Raw genomic sequence first — 15311 nt, 5'->3', positions numbered from 1 at the left:
CAGGCATTCTGCTAGCTTATAGGAATACAATGATGAACAAGACAGACTAGGCTTGAGCAGTAAGAAACCCTTCTATAGTCGCACAGGTGGTGAGTTGGTGACATATTTTTTCTCTGTAAATACAGTTATAGTCTTTGCTTTTCTATTTTTTTTTTTTAATAAATAGCTTCTATTTATTCCAGTGAAGGACAGGGAAGCCTGGCAGGCTTCAGTCCATAGGGTTACAAAGAGTCAGACACGACTTAGCAACCTAGTGACTGAACAATTCTATAAACAAACAGATAATCTAATCATTATGCTATAGATGAGTTTAAATTTTAAGCACCTTCAAAATACTTTACTAATGTTAAGGGAGTGTTGTATTTATTGACACTAAGTCATTGTCAGAATTTAGGTTCAAGTGTGGTTTGACATTTGAACTTCTGGTATAAAATAAGACTTAATGGAAAATGTAAAACTGCTTATGAAAAATTCTAGAAAATGATACTGCACCTAACGTTTGTAACCAGTCTGTCATTCTTCTCCCTCTGCCCATCTTGGTGTCCAGGACTGCTAGACAAGTAGGACTGAGGATCTAAAGTCCAAATTTCAAGACCAATGCAATGAAGCACTGAATGGCCAGAGAGGCTACAAGGGAGTCAGTGTGGATTGAGCAAAAAAAAATTGCTGAACGATTGAGACTAATGAGAATGTTAGGGACACCTCAGATAGATCAGGGCACTGTTTCCTAGCCCGACAGTGGAAGAACCTGCAAGCGAAGAGACTCAACTGTGAAATTCCATCTTCCTAAAAGTTAAATCCTGATCTTCTACAAAACACAGTTTACTTCAATTGAGAGTTTCATTTCACTGTTACATGCACGCATGGTTAAGTCGCTTCAGTCGCTCCTCTGTGGGGATTCTCCAAGCAAGAATACTGGAGTGGGATGCCATGCTCTCCTCCAGGGTATCTTCCCAACCCACAGGTCAAACCTGTGTTTCTGACATCTCCTGTATTGGCAAACGGGTTCTTTACCACTAGCACCTCCTGGGAAGCACCCATTTCACTGTTAACTGGCTGTGTAACTCCATACTGGATAAAATTTTTTCAATTCCAAAGTGTAACATAATATTTTACCTATCAAAATCATTCACTTTGCTTCTAAGCATGTTTTATACAAAAATGACATGAATCACCCACAAGTGACACCAGAGTGGGCCAGGCCGCAGAAGTTAATGGTGGTATTCTGGGGATGCTGTCTGTTTACAGGTTTGATGCTGGGTTAGCTGCAACCAAATAGGCTTCCATCCAACCCTGGGATCCCCTGTCATTTCTTAAGGTTACTGGAAAGCCCTTTTCAACAGTACCATAAAGTGTATTATTCTAAGGAGGGCCGAGATATAGGTCCTGCAAAGCGGCCACTAGGAAAAGGGGAAATTTGAACTTTACAAGTTAGTTGGGTCGGGGGGAGGGAAGCAGAGGACCAGAGCTCGCGGCTACTGCAAGTTGGGGTCACGGCCATTTGTTCCGGTAGGTCGCTCTCTAGCCCTGGGAGGCAGTCTGGGAGCAGGCAGGCTGGCTCCCGGTGTCTCGGTCGTCGCAGGAGGCAACGCTGCTGAAACGGCAGGCGGTCCAAGCGACCCAGCAGTGGGCAGCGCAGGTGCCAGAAAGCAAGAAAGGTGCAGCACGGGGGAGGTAGGCTTCCGGAGAGAGCGGGCGCGCGCTGGCTCTCCTTAGGAAGGGGACGGAGGTGCGCGGCGTGCGCGCCTCGGGATGCTGGGGGTGGGGCGCGCGTGCTCGCCGGGGGGCGGGGCGAGCGTGCGCGCTGACTCGCCAGAGGCGCGAGAGGGAGGAGCAGCTTCGCAGTCTGAGCCGCGCGGGTCCGCGGGGGTGCGTTCCCAACCTGACGCTGTCGCCTAGCGCAGAGCTAGCCGGACGCGCCACCCGTAGGGCTGGCTGCTGCCTTTATTTACTAGGAAACACCGTTTCCCTGCGGGAGAGTCGGGGAGCGCGCAGACACACATACACACGCTCGCACACACGTTCACGGATACACATACGCGCACACACACGCTAACGCGCTCGTTCTTCACAATTGCATCCCCAAACCGGCAGAGAGAAGCTACTGCGGTTTCTCTTAACCTCGGCATCGGGCATCGTAGGGCGAAGTACGACCATTGTGTATCAACCAGAGCCAGGTGCCTGCGCTGCCGCCTCGGGTACGTAACCCCGCAGACAGCTCACCCTCTCTCCTCGTTACCTGTTCGGAGTTGGTTCTTCAAACCGGTGGGAGAGGGTGGGAGTCTGCTTGTGAGCCAGTGGGGGCGAGATCAGAGTTGAAATTTCAGGGGCTTTGCAGCCCGTGCAGCTTCTAGCAGCGTCGTCTAGCGGGAGCAGTTACTACTCCCGGTTACTTATTCTACCCACCCCTTAGAGTTGCTGTCCCTTTTCCCCTTCCTCCTGGCCCAAGATGTACTTGGCTCCTTGGTTGCCAAGGAGACTTGCTTAAACATCAGTCTTGGGGCGTCTGTTGAAAGAACTGGTTTCTTAAATAATGCTGTTATTTACTTTGATTTTTTTCAAAAAACAAAACGTACACTGAGGACCATGTGGTAATTTGACACTCAATCTGTATTCAAGCGAAGGGTTCATTCAACTTCAAGAAAAGCGGTAATTGCCCTGTATGAAGTGCTTTAAAAAGGATTCGTCAGAGTGATTTTTCAGCGGATTGTGACTTAAATCATAAATTACTCCCATCTTATAAAGAAAGCTGATTCCAATTAGAATCCCTTCTCCCATTATATGTTGCAGTTCACTCAAGCGTGATTGTGTGATTGTCTTAACATTAAAAAGCAGTAAATGAATTAATTGTGATTCCTCACACAAGGATGATCTTCTGTCGTAAAATGACCAGAACAGGAATGCGTATGTGAATTCTTAATGTAGGGAGATAGCATTCATAACATACATCTTTGCTAACATTTCTGTATTTATGGTATTACTCTTTAAGTACAGTTTTCTGCTCCTCTGCCCTTTTTCTGAGAAGATTCTGTTTTCTTTCGAGTCTCTTATTATTTTTCTTTTGGTGATTAGCAGTAGCCTTTTTTGTTGGAGTATAGTTGCTTTGCAGTGTTGTTTCTGCTACACAGCAAAGTGCATCAGCTATGTGTATACATATATCTCCTCTTATTGGCTTCTGACATACATCTGTATGTATAGATATAGATATAAAATGTGTGCCCTGGCTTAATACACCATATTCTAAGGTTTTAGAGCTTATATTAACATGTAGAGAGGAAAGAAGCCCAGAAAAGCTTTGAAGATACTTTTGGGTTTTTTCGTGATGGACTGGATCCTTTCCTGGAGCACTGCGTGAGGCCCAGTGAAGAGGTTTGTCTCACAGGAACCCCTAATAACTGGGCTGTGAGTTTTACCTTGAGGTCTCAGGAGCCTAATGTGAACTTATAACACAGCACTCGGAGAGATCAGCAGTACAGTAGTTAAACTCTGCACTAATTTCATGCCTTCATTACAAACAGAAATAACCACTGGCATTCAACAGTTCATTTTGTTTTCCTTTGATATTTGTTCATCTTTTCTCTCTCCAATTAAATGAGGCCAGGAAATGCATCAGATTCTTTTTATTTAGATTTTAAGCTGTGTCATACAGTGTAATAGTAAGAGAAAGAAGGAAAGCAGTAATAACTGAGGTGGGTAGAGGGGATTTGTGTAACTGACAGGGAGTAAGAAATGAATAATGATGACAAACATTTTACAATTCCAGATTACAGAGTATTTTTGTGCATTTCTATTTTAATCCCCATGACAACCTTGTAGGGTCACGGAATTATCTTCGATTTAAAGCTGAGGGACCTAGACTCAGAGCTAGTGAAGGTCACAGAGCTAGTGAATGGGAAAGCCCTTTTTGGATCCAGGCTCTTTGCCTTTAAGAAAATTCTGTGCTCTGCTTGTCCAGTGTGTGCAGGTGTCTAACAGGTAAGGTAAGGCCAAGGAGGGGGCACGTGGGTGAGGGGGGTGTGGACTGTGACCTCTGGAACCTTATGTGCCCCTCTAAATGGGGCAGCTCTTACTGGCCTGTTGCTGGTTGCCACCCTGGCTCTAAAACGTTCTTGTTTTTTCAAGAAAAAAAGTAACTTCCAGCTTTTTTTTTTTTTGAAGTATCTTTAATTTAAAAGGGCTTCCCTGGTGGCTTAGACAGTAAAGAATCTGCCTGCAATGCAGGAGACTTGGGTTGGATTCCTGGGTTGGGAAGATCCCCTGGATAAGGAAATGGCAACTCACTCCAGTATTCTTGCCTGGAGAACTTCAGGGACAGAGGAGCCTGGTTGCAAAAAGTCGGACACGACTGAGTGACTAACACTTAATTTAAAACACTGTAAGGACTGCTTTAAAAATATATCTGGGCCACAAGTGGTCTGGAGCCTACTGGTTTGCTGTCCATAACTACTGAAGTCTCATTCAATTTAAAACTGTTTTTCTATAATAGAATACTAATGTAAACAAATACATCCATTATTATGAGAGTGATTAAGAGTTTCTTGATTTTGATACTAAAATCTCTAGCAAAATTGCTCAACATCCAATAAACAGGTCCAAGTTTGTTTCTGAGGATTCCTTGGTCTCTTTCTTATACCTCAGAGAAAGTGAAAGAGCATGCAGTGCTCCGGAGGAAGAATTTTTGAATCTGGTGAAACAAAATCATTTATAGTTTAAAATGTTTCATGCTCCTAATTTAATTTATTCTGCATACAGAACAAGTCGGTTGGTTACTTGTTGTTGTAGGAAGAGGTAGAATGAAAACTTGAACAGAAAAAAAGAGCATCCTGAACCTTTCAGTGAAAAGTTCCTTTTAAGGATTTACGTTGCTGCTGGTAAGTCACTTCAGTCGTGTCCGACTCTGTGCGACCCCATAGACGGCAGCCCACCAGGCTTCCCTGTCCCTGGGATTCTCCAGGCAAGAACACTGCAGTGGGTTGCCATTTCCTTCTCCAATACATGAAAGTGAAAAGTCAAAGTGAAGTCGCTCAGTCGTGTCCAACTCTAGCGACCCCATGGACTGCAGCCCACCAGACTCCTCCGTCCGTGTGATTTGCCAGGCAAGAGTACTGGAGTGGGGTGCCATTGCCTTCTCTGAAGGATTTACGTTACTAGTTAGCTAAAACCTACCACAAAATATTGCAAGATTCCAAAGGAACAAATGTAAATGGAAACTCAAAGAGACATTTGATTTTAGGACCCTGGCAGAGAAAATTCTGTTTACTCCTTAATTAATCTTATAATGAAGCCAGTATTTTTGAGAGGCTGCCACTTTCTCATATGTCTACCAAAATTACAGAGATGTCCGTAGACTTCATCAAGGCAGACCTGGTGGTCAGAAAGGAGTGGTATTTTATTTCCATCATTTCTTTTGTGGATCCAAATAAGGTCTCATTAAAAAAGAAAAAGCCAGCATTTGGACAGTAGCTTCTGATAGTTCTGTCATTCTAAAATTACTCTCTTGAAGGAGGCTTTAGTGATAAATAAGTGAATTTCAGTTTTCAGTTCTTGAAAGTGTGTTGCACATGGAGTAAAGAGTCAGGCAGATATTAGTCAGTACTAATAAAACAAAGTCCTGGCTGGGAGATAAAGATTCAAAGCAAACAAGCATATTGTTCCTGGAAGCTTTTACTTTTCCAGCCCCTTTTACATGCAAACTGCTTTCCATGTTGTCTTCATAACATCCCTATAAAATGAGCATGTTATTTCTGTTTGACCATTGAACAAGATTATTTGAAGTTAAATTGGACCAACGAAAGAAAACCCTAAACCTCAACAACACTCCTCACTTGACACCCTCACTTCTCTGCCAGTTTCCTGATGGGTGTTATAGATATGCACATAATGTTGGTTCTGAGGCAGTTGTGTGTTAAATGCTATGACAGAGATACAGAATTCCACAGAAACACAGATATGAGAAAAATCTTAAAACTTCTGATTCTGGAGGTCAGGTAAGTCCTGTGTAGAAGAATTAGTGCCAGACCTTGATGGCTTTGTGGGTCTGATTATAGTAAATGAAGATCCCTTTAGCTGTCGAAAGATGGAAGGTTCTGCCAGACAGTCATTTGGAATTGTTCATTGAGAGGATAATGTACATGATGTTTGATATTGATGAGCTCATCATTGTAGCTGAAGGGATGATGCAAGATGTAGGCAGAGATATTGTCTCCAAATGGAATGCAGCAAGAAGAACTGGGGATATAGAGAGGGTGTGGGGGAAATCGAGTCGGTGAATAAGACCAAGAGGGTAGTTGTAGACATAGAGAGAATCCAGAGAGTGTAGTACTGATTCTTCAAAAAGAGTGAACCTAAGGCAAAGGATGAACCAAGTATCATGATCTCTATACAGAGTCTGGTACATGGCAAATACTGGTTAACTACAATGGTGTGTCTGCATTCTTAACATCCAACATCTGGCACATAATTTCCTCTCATATTATCACTTTTCTATGGAAAGGAACATTTATAAATATTTTGTTGTTCAGTCACTCAGTCATGTCCAGCTCTTTGTAACCTCATGGACTGTAGCACGCCAGGCTTCCCTGTCCTTCACCATCTCCCAGAGCTTGCTCAAACTCATGTCCATTGAGTCAGTGATGCCATCCAACCGTCTTGTCCTCTGTCATCCCCTTCCCTTCCTGCCTTCAATCTTTCCCAGCATCAGGGTCTTTTCTAATGAGTCATCTCTTTGCATCGGATGGCCAAAGTATTGGAGCTTCATCTTCAGCATCAGTCCTTCCAATGAATATTCAGGGCTGATTTCCTTTAGGATTGACTGGTTTGATCTTCTTGCAGTCCACGGAACTCTTCAAGAGTCTTCTCCAACACCACAGTTCAAAAGCATCAATTCTTTGATGCTCAGCCTTCTTTATGGTCCAATTCTCACATCCATACATGACTACTGGAAAAAACATAGCTTTGACTAGATGGACCTTTGTTGGCAAAGTTATAGATATTTTATATGAATGCAATTAGAATGAACAAATATTTGAATTTTTAAAAATGGGAAAGAGATTGTGAAAATTAGATGAGAAAAGGCATTTATTAGTGTAAATATCAGTATAAACATCATAGGCTTAAAGATTAGAAAGACTCTTGCAAATAGAGATTTTAATGTTAGGTACATCTTTTATGAAGTCTCATTTCATATCTGTGGGATAAGTGAGGAGAAAAGTGAGGAGAAATGTATGGTGTGTTAGCTGTTTGGAAATCTATACTCACACTCAGAGAGAAGCCTTTAGTGACAGATAAATGTACTCTGTTCTTGATCCTGCTTGGTTCAACTTTTTGTTACTTGACTGAAGTATGAAAAAAATGTGACAAGGGAAAGTTAGATTCGAATTCAAGTACTAGATCTGGAATGACTGGGTGGGAGAACTCCTGTTAGAATGATGGGCACAAAGTAACAGGGTGAAATCAAAGAGAAAACATGACATAGCCAGCTAGAGTCTAGCGCTGAGGACATTTGGCTTGTCAGGAGTTCACTTTGAAGTTGGAGGGATTTTAATTCCAGTCAAGTACAATATAAGCCAATGTGATGATTTGCTCTTCACAGATATATTTGGCAAGTAATGGAAAATATTATGAACAGGTGATGTTAGGAGCCCTTCTTTCAGGCTTCAGTAGAGTGCTGACTCAGTAGTTGTGGCACACACCAGCTTAGCTGCACCGTGGCATGTGATATCTTCTGGGACCAGGGACCAAACCCACATCCCCTGCCTTGGCACCAGGAGAATCCCCTTCCCTCTTATTAAATGGAGCTTTTGGTGACAGTGGAGACAGACCTGGTTCTGTCTCTGTGTCAGGCAGTGCATTACACCCGCTTCCCTCCTTCTATATCTGATTTGTGTTATCTGAGAATTTCTTCCAGTTTGGAGACTAGAACTTGAGAATTTATCCCAGAACACCCTCTTATTGGGAATTAATAGTTGAAATTAATTTTGTTCATGTATTTCCTGGTTCTGTCCTTCTGATGGGGTCCTTCATGCTCATACCCTACTTGCCAAGATCTTTACCTAGGAGGTAGAAGAAGCACTCAGCTCTCTTTGTCTTTCTTTTGTCTTGTTTCATATGCACATTGTGATGCATTAATGCATTTAGCTTAACTTGATTTAGACATATGGTGCTGTAAATCTTGGTAAGATTTTAAAAAGAACTATGTATAAAAAAATAACAGTTTTGCAAACCTGACTTGGAGTCAGATTAGTTCTGCATATGGTGAAAGCACGGAAAGCTGTGAATTTGCCTAACGACGTTTTGCAGGGTTGGAATTACTGACTGATAAGATGATTTTTAAATGAAGAAGGAAAATCTTTGGCAGTTTTCATCGACTCTTGACTTACTCCTACATGTTTATTTGAGGTATAATATATTCTGCTTTCTATGCCAGATGAGTTAGTTCCAGTTACTTAGAAGCAGGACTTTCCTATAATCCCTCTACTCCCCAGCACAGCCTGTCTGGCTTACAGGATATTGTTCGAGTAAGTAGTCCCATCCCGGATGATTGCTTCAGTGGGAACACAGTCACTGCTAATGGGACAGATGCCAAGAGCAGTGGAGGAGGCATTTTGCAATTGTTTTTATGACGTGAGTTCTGGTGCCTCATTGTAAATCATTATTTAGAAATCTTATTATTTATAAATTTTAGTTCTTCCAGTTCTTGTGCATTGTCTGTACAAAGTAGCGTGACACAGCCTTGGAGCCTGGATTCAAATGGTCAACCTGACACTTCTTGGCTCTGTGATCTTGGTACTGGCTCTGGGATCGAGCTACATATCTATCTCCCCTCAATCTCATTTTCCTCATCTGTAAAATGGGAACTCTATTACGCTGATAACCGGACTATTCTGAGACTAAATAGGATATGTGTAGTAAACATCTAGCACAATGCCTGGTGCATAATAAAATCTCAGTACTCACTAATTCCTTCCCTTTGCCTCCCCTTCGCTGCCTACCTTTTCTTTCCTCAACATGAGGGTAGAATTCACTTAAATTTTATATTCTGTTAGTATATAAAAGGCTTCCCCGATAGCTCAGTTGGTAAAGAATCTGTCTGCAATGCAGGAGACCTTGGTTCGATTCCTGAGTTGGGAAGATCCGCTGGAGAAGAAATAGGCTACCCACTCCAGTATTCTGGCCTGGAGAATTCCATGGACTATAGTCCATGGGGTCGCAAAGAGTTAGACACTGCTGAGTGACTTTCACAGTATATAAAATGTCTTAATATGGTCCATCAGCCTTAAGAGAGTTTGAGTGAGCAGTGGACTGCTTAGGTGTTGGGGTTATGTCTGTCAGAGGCTTTGGCAAGCCTCCCCTCTCTTTTCCGCTGTTCCTGGAGCCACAGGGAAAAAGAGGGAGCGTCAGTTTTCCCCACAGAGGCAACTCACTGGGACTTTATTTTAGGATCTCTTCAGGGGACCCCCTCTGTGGAAGCACAAAGCTGCCTCTTGTGTCCCCTGTGGATTAGTAAAAGCAGCACCTAGTATCTGGTGGGTACAGACCTCTTACCATTTCTGTGAGGTCAAGTTCTTGCTGCCAACATCTTTCTATTCAACCTGGGGTTTCCCTTCATGCTGAATTATGTAAATTTTATGAAAAGGTCAAGAGCTCCCCAGGCTCAAAGAAAAAAACTCCTCAAATTCACTTTCAAGTCAGATAGGATTAAAGTCTTCCTGAAGAGAATACTTTCTAAAAGTTAAATCTTTTTTTTTTTTTCCTTTTTCCTCTGTACCATTTTTTGTCCCCTCTCCCTTGCCCCTGCCAAGCAAGTCCTCATCTTCACAAATGGCAGAGTGATCTTCCTCTTTTTTTGGATATCGTTAGATTCTCTGACAACCTAGAAGCACAGATGAGGTTAGTGTGTCCTGAATTCTTTCGAGGTTATCCCCCAGCTCACAGGCCTGAGGTAACTCAGGAAGCAGTGGGGGCTACTGGCAGCCTACCATACTGGTGACTTTTGTAGTATTAATAACAAAAAATATTTATAGAACAGTAGCATGAGCAGTAATTTTAGGAAACTATACACCCCATGGATTCAGTGGACATGAATTGGAGCAAACTTTGGGAGATAGTCAATGGCAGGGAAGCCTGGTGTGCTGCAGTCTGTGGGGTCACAAAGAGTCAGTTATGACTTAGCGACTGAACAACAAAATACCAAGCTAAGTTCTGTTTTTATCATACAGTGAATTATAGAGCATTTCATTTACAGAAAAGGCTGTTTCTTGTGCTACATGTGTCATTTGAGAAACATGCACATTTAAGAAACTCATACATATATGCATGTATATGTGTATGTATTTATTTCGGTGTTTCTTTAAATATGTTGCAATTTAATAATTCAAATATATATTTAATAGTAAGTAGCATCAATTTAGATACCTAAAATAAGGGCTTAGGGAATTTGTTCATGCTGAATTTGTGATCGTTTGTCAAAGACAGAATATCCTTTACCTATTTCTTTACTCTCTAAGAAGCCAGAAGAGAATATAGTAAAATTTTTAAAAAGATTCAGTATGTAGTAGATATTAATTACAGTGAGGTGTGAATTCCAGGATGAAAAATATGGTAGCCAAGATGATATCAGTACCAGATCTTGTGTTTGCATCCAATTCAGATACTAACAAAGTTCTAAAATCATACTGCTAAGGAAAAAGAGCCTTTAAATATGAGCATATTCTCAACCACTTCCCAAGTGACAGCTGTGGTTATTATTTTAGAGATTCATGTTCATAATTGAGGTAGATATCCAAATGGAAGAGATTTATTTTGATAGAGTCTCTCATTGACTTGCATCCTCATCTGTTCTGTCTGACATTCCCTGAAAGAGACTTAAACAAAAAAAAAAAAGATGCTGTTTTTGTGATAGGCAGTAGTGTAGATGTAACCCAGTAACCCCTCAACAGCAAAGATTCACTAGTCTTTCTCAGACTGATATCTTTGAGCTGATATGGCTGATTTTTTTTTTTAAAGAATACAGAGCCTAAAGAATTATGGAATGAAAGTTTTGGTTTTTCCTTCTATGGAAACATTAACTACAGTCTGATTTAATTTGGGCACAGCTTATCGTCTTTAGCTTTAGGTCAAAGCTGTTTATCATTTCCTGAAGGTATTTCATAGCGTCTAGAGATAGGGCTTCCCAATTGACCAAATATCATTTGAGAAACTCATGCACAGTCCTTAGGCCTTTCTACACAGCATTTAACTTCACTTTTTACTGAAACTCTATAATTTGTGAATGTGTCATCCATAGGGTTTTATGGTTAAAATTTTCTTAACTTGTCATATTTCACAGAGTTGTCAACTTCTGATTTCTGTTTCATGTTGTTCTATCAATATTGCTCTCCAGAAGTCTGTAAATTATAGTCATTGCATATTATTAATTGCTTTAAAATGGAATATTTTTAATGCATGTAACTGCCAAGGGGTTTGTAGATGTGGGTGGAACTCTTTGACCAGCACCATCTCTCTTTGTGGCTGAATGTCTGGTAAGCATGGAATTGGGACAAGAGGAGTCAGTACATGGTTCAGCTACATAGTAGCATCAGCGGTATGTATTGCTTTTGTAAATGAGGACATACTTTGCCCTTGGACCTAATGGGGCATGAAATTCCCAGATCTCCTCAATATGTGCCTTGCTTACTGTGTTCTTCTTTTCAGGCACTGTATTCTTAGAGTTCTTCTACTTCCTCTATGTTGACCCCATTTTGGAAAATATCAATATTCTGTGATTGCTTCAGAATTTTGTTGCTGTCATTCTTTGCTCATGTGCAAACTTGCAGTGCCTCAATCTGCAGCTATTGGTATACTGTTCCTTTTGTGTATTTATGTGTTGATTGATGAAGAGACAGAGGCAAGGATGAAAGAGGACCTCTTGTATCTCAGCATTAAATGAGCCCATTAAGAGGGTTGGACAGTAACCAATGAGGACCAAGATATTTAAGAAGCCCAGATATCACTGACTCAAGAACTTTTTTAGTTCTCTTCTCTTCTTATCTGGAACCTCATGGTTGGCCTTTCTAAATGGTGACAAAGCACATATCAGTATCTTAGCCAGGAAAGAGAATCTCACAAGAATCAGCCATATTTCCCTCCCAGGCCAGCTCCCAGGCTTTCTGAGGGCAGTGCCAGTATTGACAAGGCCTCTTCTTGAGGCTGCTTTTACCTGTGTTTGCTTGGGTCCCAGGGCAGAACGAAAATCCTTCACTGATCATATTTCCGTACATGAGGTGAGGCATAGTGAGGTGGATCAGGAGGGCAGAGGCCCTCGGAGTCAGAGTGTTCTTGTTTCCAGCTCTGCCAGGGGAGCTCTGTGCCCGAGTCTCCTTCTTTATAAACTGGGATAATAGAATCATGAGAACAAAATTGGATGTTTTTTAAAAGCTCTGTTTATAAAAAAAAAAAAAGAGCTGTATTATTGGCTTGTTTGGTTGTTCTGGAACCTTGCTTTAGAAAATCATACTTGATCACTGTTCTGCAAGTAAGTCCAGCCCTAATGTTGCAACGAGGCTGATCCTCAGAAGGACCTGAAGTTGTTTTAAAAATACAGATTCCTGGAATCTCTATATTTTTTTGTATTGTAAGCTATGTTGGTTGCTTAGGCTCAGTGTATTAGGACACCTTTCCTGAGTGATTCTCATGGTGGGCCTAATCCCAGAGCTGCAGGTCAAAAGCACAGGGACCTGGTCACACTCTGCTCCTGTTCCTGGCTCCCAAGGACCCACCGGGCCCCCTGGATCTGGGCCTCGGTTTTCTTTTCATTCACATTTAACAAAAAATAACACAGCAAATAAGTCCTGAGTCACAATGCTCTCTGGATACTCAATCGGCATTTAAACGTTGCAGGCAATGCTTTACTAAACAAGTGCCCTGGATGAGAGTGGTTATGTGTGATTAATATCTCCACTGCTGAAACAGAATTTAGGATTTTAAACTCAGATTTCGGAGAAGGCAATGGCACCCCACTCCAGTACTTTTGCCTGGAAAATCCCATGGACAGAGGAGCCTGGAAGGCTTCAGTCCATGGGGTTGCTAGAGTCGGACACGACTGAGTGACTTCACTTTGACTTTTCACTTTCATGCATTGGAGAAGGAAATGGCAACCCACTCCAGTGTTCTTGCCTGGAGAATCCCAGGGACGGGGGAGCCTGGTAGGCTGCCGTCTATGGGGTCGCACAGAGTCTGACACGACTGAAGTGACTTAGCAGCAAACTCAGATTTGTGTACAACTAAATCAGGTGAATTATTACAGAGAACATCTTTGTGAATATCCTCATTGTAATATTACCCAACAATGAAGTAGTTTGATTGATTTAAAAATGGACATTTCTTTGTGTGTGTTTAGTCGCTTAGTCCTGTCCTACTCTTCGTGACTGCATGGACTGTAGCCCACCAGGCTCTTCTGTCCATGGGCTTCTCCAGGCACAAATACTGGAGTGGGTTGCCATTCCCTTCTCCAGGGGATCTTCCCAATCCAGGGATCAAACCTGGGTCTGCTGCATTGCAGACAGATTTTTGAGACCTGGGTTTGATCCCTGGGTTGGGAAGATACCCTGAAAAAGGGAATGGCAACCCACTGTATTCTCGTCTGGAGAATCCCATGGGCAGAGGAGCCTGGGGGGCTTCAATCCTTGGGGTCACGAAGAGTTGGACACGACTAAGTGACTAACACTCTTCCCTTTTGAGGGATCACACCAGACATTTCTGCACAAGATGAAATGAGATGCTTTTTATTTTATACCTTTTTAGATTTAGAGCATTGATAGTGATTACATGACATTATATAAGCCAAATGGAGAATACAATTTCCACAGGGGATGAAATCCTATGAGTCATTGATTAAAAGTAGTGAACTGTGGCACAATAGTGTAGATCTTTACATCAGGATTTTGGGAGCAGAGAAACCATTATTTTGAATTGTTGTTTGCTCTTTGTTTTAGGGACAGTTTAGAAGGTGTTTTTCAGGGTTTTTTTTTTTTTTAAATATAGGTTTTTAAATTTAAAATTCTGTTCTTAGAAACTGGCTGAAACAATGTGACTGTGTGTGTGGATTTTTTATGTCTAAGGGAAATTTCATGACTGTCTTAATTATCATCATCTTAAAGCATCAAAATACTTGAATATTAGGCATTTTGAGGAGACATGCAACTGTTAAGCACCAGCATATATATAAGGAGAAAAGGAGGCCTTGTTATGAGACATTTATGAAATTATACATGATTTTGATCAGAGAAAAGAGAGAAGAGTTATGAATGGTGAGGATGTTGCCTATTTGTAAATATAAGAGAAGTCATTTTAAGGCATATGAGTATATGAAAGAAGGGCAGATCATACTTATATTTATTTGTCTGTGATCATTCTAATCATTATTATGACTGTTGTGATGGTTTCTCTGTTATTGAGTTAGGTACAAACCAGCTTAATCTCTTTTGCAAGATTATTTTTGAGTTGAAGAAATAGTCTTTTGACCTAAAGAATGACCATTTTAGAACTGGAATTGTTTTGTTGAGTTACCTTTTCCTCCCTGGAAAATGAGATGAAATGGCATGTTTAGAGCTTTACCAAATTGGATTTAGGGTATATGCTTTCTTCTGCCTTTTGTGTCAAGGACAGGAGAGACAGATAAGGGCGAAGTTAACTATACAATTGTATTTACCATCAATTGGTTTTTAAGGCTGTAGCTTCATTAGGTGGTTAGCACTCGGCTGTTCTGCCAAAAGTATCTTTTTGGCCATCTGTGCCAAATTAGAGGAAGTAATGGCCTTGGGCACAGCTGCTGAGTCTACTGTGTATTTCTAACTCATTTATTAATGATAATAATCACACGGAGAAGTCCGGTGGCCAAATGTGTAGAATAAATCGAGGGAACCAAATACACACACAGAAATTTAGAGGTGCAAGAAAGAAAAATTTGTGTTTTACATCGTGAAATGAAAGTAGGTGTTATTTAAACCCGCAGCGAGGACTTTAATGTTTTCTACTTTCATCTCCTTATGGTGGCTTTCTTCTGGTGGTTTGGTGGTTTAGTTGCTAAGTTGTGTCTGACTTTTGTGACCCCATAGACTGGAGCCTGTTAGGCTCCTCTGTCTATGGGATTCTCCAGGCAAGAATACTGGAGTGGGTTGCCATTCCCTTCTCCAGGGGATCTTCCCGACCCGTGGATCGGACCCTGGTCTCCTGCATTACAGGAAGAGTCTTTATCATCTGGGCCACTAGGGAAGCTTTCTTGTAAGGAGAAATAACTACAGGAGAGACTGACCTTGATTTTCAGCACTTCTTTG

The 15311-nt window shown here is 41.5% G+C and overlaps 1 protein-coding gene across 3 annotated transcripts in view; it reads left to right on the top strand.

Annotated features, from left to right (window-relative positions):
- The first annotated feature begins 1820 nt into the window (after positions 1-1820).
- KLHL32 (kelch like family member 32) overlaps positions 1821-15311 on the top strand; it is a 221428-nt gene continuing 207937 nt past the window's right edge. For all 3 annotated transcript variants that reach the window (XM_070376574.1, XM_005892257.2, XM_070376576.1), the window contains exon 1: positions 1821-2198. The gene's annotated coding sequence lies outside the window, so the exon portion shown is untranslated. The remainder of the gene's footprint in view (positions 2199-15311) is intronic.

Source organism: Bos mutus, chromosome 9 (genome assembly GCF_027580195.1).
Source record: "Bos mutus isolate GX-2022 chromosome 9, NWIPB_WYAK_1.1, whole genome shotgun sequence".
NCBI lineage: Eukaryota > Metazoa > Chordata > Mammalia > Artiodactyla > Bovidae > Bos > Bos mutus.
Note: the sequence above shows the minus strand (reverse complement) of the source record. Positions and strands in the feature narration are given on the sequence as shown.